This window comes from Microtus ochrogaster, unplaced genomic scaffold (genome assembly GCF_000317375.1).
Source record: "Microtus ochrogaster isolate Prairie Vole_2 unplaced genomic scaffold, MicOch1.0 UNK27, whole genome shotgun sequence".
In the NCBI taxonomy this organism is placed as follows: domain Eukaryota; kingdom Metazoa; phylum Chordata; class Mammalia; order Rodentia; family Cricetidae; genus Microtus; species Microtus ochrogaster.
Window position 1 is genome coordinate 581,493 of NW_004949125.1, and position 4,885 is coordinate 586,377.

Genomic DNA, 4,885 nt, shown 5'->3' on the forward strand with positions numbered 1-4,885 from the left:
CGAAACGAGGCGTGGCCACAAGTGCCAGGTGTACAGAGTGACTTTCTGCCCAGTTTCCCAGGTTGCGTCCGGCTATGGGACCGAGATCTTCCCGGAGCCACATAAGACGGGGCCGTAAAGCTGGAAAATACCGATGAGGTCCGCTTGCTTTTAAGTTTAGGGAGAAAGCTCAGCCGTTTTCCTTTCAAAAACACTGGAGCACTGGGGGCCATAATTTTCAAACAAATGCTCCTTTGAGTGTTGCATGGATCCAAAATAAGGGAAAAACAAACAAAAAAAGAGAGTTGCTTGGGCCTTCCTGAGTACTTAAAGTGTGATTAAGGGGAGATGGCTCAGTGGGAAAGGGCGTTTGTGGGAAAGCGTGAGAACATGAGTTTCGCAGTTGTATCTGTATCCGCAGCACTGGAGAAGCCAAGTTAGACTAATTCCGGGAACTTGCTAGGCAGCTAGCCTAGCCCGAAGAGTAAGTTTAAGGTTCAATAAGAGAATCTGTCTCAAAAATGAAGGTAGAAAGGCAATAGAGCAAGACACAGGATGACTCATGGTCTCTGCATGTGTGGGCATTGCCACACACAAACACGCGCACGTGATTGTTAAAATCACTCAAAGACATTCTGATATGGCATGGTGATAGAAAGCATGGGTTCTGAAGGGTATTGGCGGTGCATATAGGTCATCACAGAACTTGAGAGGCAGAGGCAAGAGGATTGATCCAAGTTTGAGGCTAGCCAGGGCTACATAGTAACTTTCAGGCCATCCTGGCTACAGGGTGCGAGTTTGTCTCAGGGAGAGGCTGGGAGGGAAGGGCAGGCGTGCGGGTCAGAGCCCACTTTCCATTACAAACAGAACATAATCTTTGGCGTTGGCCCTCATCTTCCACTTTGTTTGAGGCAGGGTCTCTTATTGTTGGCCACTGCTAGGCTAGCCGGTTCACAAACTTCTGCAGACTCCTCTGTCTCCGCTTCCCATCTTGTCATGCTCGCTAATGCACCTTGCTGTATGTGGTTTCTGGGGATCTTAACACAGGTCCTCACTCTTCTGAAGCATAGACCTTACCCAATGAGCCATCTCCCCAGGCCAAGTTTTATTTTTTGAAGCAGGGTCTCGAGGATAGCTGGCTGGCCTTACACTGTCTATATAGCTGAGGATGACTTTGAAGTGCTGATCCTCTTGCCTTCGCCACCTAAATGCTAGGATCACAGGTGTGTGCTGTCACACCTAAGGGTATGTTTCTAGGAGAGAAAATAGGGAAATCTGAACCCAGGATCTAGAAAAGTTTGTTCCTTATTCAGTTAAAAAAAATGAATTAATTCACCATTTTTCAGCAAATGCTCCAGACATTTACAAATAACTTTATAACTTTGTAAATAGCTTGATGCCAGTGTTTATAGAATCATTAACTATTTTAAAGGATCACTTAGCTTTTTTTTTAGTGACACATTGTGGTGTTTTATGGGAGAAATTATATACTGTTGATAGTATCTAATTTGGTACTTTGACAAGGGCTCTGGCCATATCCTCCACATTTGCTAAAAGGCTCAAGTGCTTGAAATAAACACTTGTATCCATGCACTCCATAATAGTCTCTTAATTACCCCCTGGCATTTATATAGCATGCTATAATTTCTCAAGTGCCTCTGCATACGTTCTCTCTTGTCATGCGTTCTCTCCACAATGCGGGGAGAGAAGCAAGCATTGGACAGCTGTAATCAAAGAATCCAAGGGCTGGAGTCCGCAGAGCAAGCGTGAAGCCCTGAGTTCGGATCTCCAGAACCTATGTGAAATATCAGCAGCCATAGTGTGTGGCTCTAACAACCCCCCCCCCCAAGTACTGAGTGCGGGGAGGCAGAGACAGGTGGATCCCTGGAGCTTATCGGCCAGCCAGCCTAGCTGAATCAATGAGTTTCAGGTCCTTGAGTATCTTAATTTGCTTTTCTCTAGCCGTGGTAAACACCATAACCAAAAGCAATTTGGAGACGAAAGGGTTTATTTTAGTTTACAGGCTGTATAGTCTACCATCTCTGGAAGCCAAGGCAGGAAGCAGAGGCAAGAGCTTGAAACAGAGACTGTGGAATAGCACTGTTTACTGGCTTGCTTGAAATAGAGACTGTGGAATAGCACTGCTTACTGGCTTGCTTGAAATAGAGACTGTGGAATAGCACTGCTTACTGGCTTGCTTCCCCGACTCATGCTCAACCAGCCTTCTTATACAATCCAGGACCACCTGCCCAGGCACGGCATTGCCCACGGTAGGATGCCTGGGTCATCCCACATCAATTAGTAATCGGAATATGCCCACAGGCCAATCTAATTCCTTCTTCCCAATATGTCAAATGACAACTGAAGCTAACTACAATAGACGCTGCTTCAAAGAGGAAGAAAGGAAGAAAAAAAGAAAGAAAGAAAGAAAGAAAGAAAGGAAGGAAGGAAGGAAGGAAGGATGTTATTGAAGAAAGGTATTTAAAGCTGACCTCAGACCTCTGCATACCCACATACACATATACGTGCATGCACACTACAAATACATATTCACACATACAAACTCTCAAACACACCATACCATCCTACACACAGAGAACGTTGAGTTCCAAGCACTAACAGGGATGATTAGGTATAAGTATGGTTAGTAAATTGCAGAACCCGGACAGGAAGCCTGACCTAGTACATGCTTCACATATACTGTGGATTCTGGGCATGCATGTGCGTTTGTAAGCTTTACTTTACCATTTAGGGCTGTGTGACTTGGAATGAGTCATTTAATGTCTCTCTAACTCACTTTTCTTATCTGTAAATCGGAAAAACAGAGCCCGGGGCTGGAGAGATGGCTTAGTGCTGAAGAACACTGGCTGCTCTTCTAGAGGACTCAGGTTCTATTCTCAGCATCCACATGATGACTCACAACTACCTGCAACTCCAGCCCTAGGGGATTTGATATCCTATTCTGGCCTCAGCAGGCACCAAGCATGCATATGGTTCACAAACATACAAGTAGGGAAAACACCTGTACACAAAAATAAAATAAAAATTTTAGAAAGAATATGTATTGTTGCTATGGCAGAGGACCTGAATTCAGTTTCCCAGCACTCACATTGGGTATCTCACAACTGCCTATAACTCCAGATCCAGAGGACTCAACACCGTCTTCTGACTTCTATGGGCACACACACACGCTCGCGCGTGCGCGCACACACACACACACACACACACACACACTTACACACAATACATACATAGACACATGCACTAAAAAAATAAAAAATAATCTAAAAATGGACCTTGATAAATATCAAACAAGTTTGCAATGGGAAAGGCTTAGCCAGGTGCTGGGTAAAAAAAACAGACAGGAAGTAGAGGTGGGGCAATAAGAACAGTAGAATTCTAGGAAGAAGGAAGCTCTTTCCCCAGTCCTGCCCAGACCACAGAAGAAGCAAGATGTGAGCTACCCTGCTGAAAAAGGTACTGAGCCATGTGGCTAACATAGATAAGAATAATGTGTTAATATAAGTTAAAAGAGTTAATAAGAAGCCTGAGCTAATGGGTCAATCAGTTTATCATTAATATAAACTCTCTGTGTAATTTCTTTGGGACTTGCTGGCTGTGGGAACCGGGCAGGACGGAAACCCCAACAAGTCCAGTCATGTTACACATCATTCATCTATCTAATCATCCATCCATCATTCATTATGTAATCATCCATCTATCTACTCACTTACTTTCCCATCCTTCCAATTGTCCCACCATATACCCGCTATCTATCTACTCATCTGCCATCTACATACCTACCCATTCACCCATCGGCCAATAGATTTGCTTATTCATCCACCCACCCACCTGGCTGTCCATCTGTTGTGTAATATTTTGTTTGGATTCTGACAAATAAAGCTTGCTTGGAGGTCAGAGAGCAGAGCTAGCCATTAGGTAAACATAGAGGTCTGTACAGAGAGGAGACAGGAAGTGACAACATGGGATGGAGACAGGAAATGATAAGGCTGGGTGGAGACAGGATCTCAGTCCTTTTAGGACTGGAAGAACAAAAGAGGAAGGAGGCCACTGGTGGCTGCTCCTCTGATCTTTCAGGTTTTACCCCAATATCAGACTTGTTTTTTATTGATAAGATTAATTAGATTTATGCTCCATCCATCCATCCATCCATCCATCCATCCACTTACTCCACTTCCTACCTGTCCACCCATCCACCCATCTACTAACTACTCACTCACTAACCCATCCACTCAGCCAGCCTCCTAACCCCTTCCTATATGCCTTGAAACGAACAAACAGAAAACAACCAAGCCCATGGGGCTTAGTAAGCATGCATCAAACCCTCTGAATTCATGAACCCAAACAAATCTTTCCTTTCTTAAGTTGTTCTCTTGGATCTTTTGATCACAGAAATGCAAAAATAACTAATACATAGCCTGGTGATTGGTCCAGTTAAATATCTCTGGGATCTGGAATAAATTCCTGCCTTAGTTGGAGTTCTCTCAGGGAATGTATGAGAAGGGGTGTGGGTATACACGCACAGAGGGATTTTTATGGAATTGGTTTATACAGTTGTGGAGGCTGTAAAGTCCAACATCTGCAGTGTGGGCCAGCAGGGTGGAGATCCGGAAGGGCAAGATGTAGGTCAAGTCCAAAAGCATCTGTTGGAGAAACTGTCCTTTCTCAGGGAGGTCAGTCTGCTCTGCTCAAGCTTTCAGCTGCCCGGATGTGGTCCACCCACAGTACGAGGCATTGTGCCTTACTCTAAGTCCATCGATTTAAATTCATGTCTCATCCAGATCCACCCTCATAGAAGTATCAGGGCAATGTTAGATGGCTTGATGCATGATGATGGGCACTATGACCCAGCTAAACCAGCACATAAAATGGAACTGTTATTAGA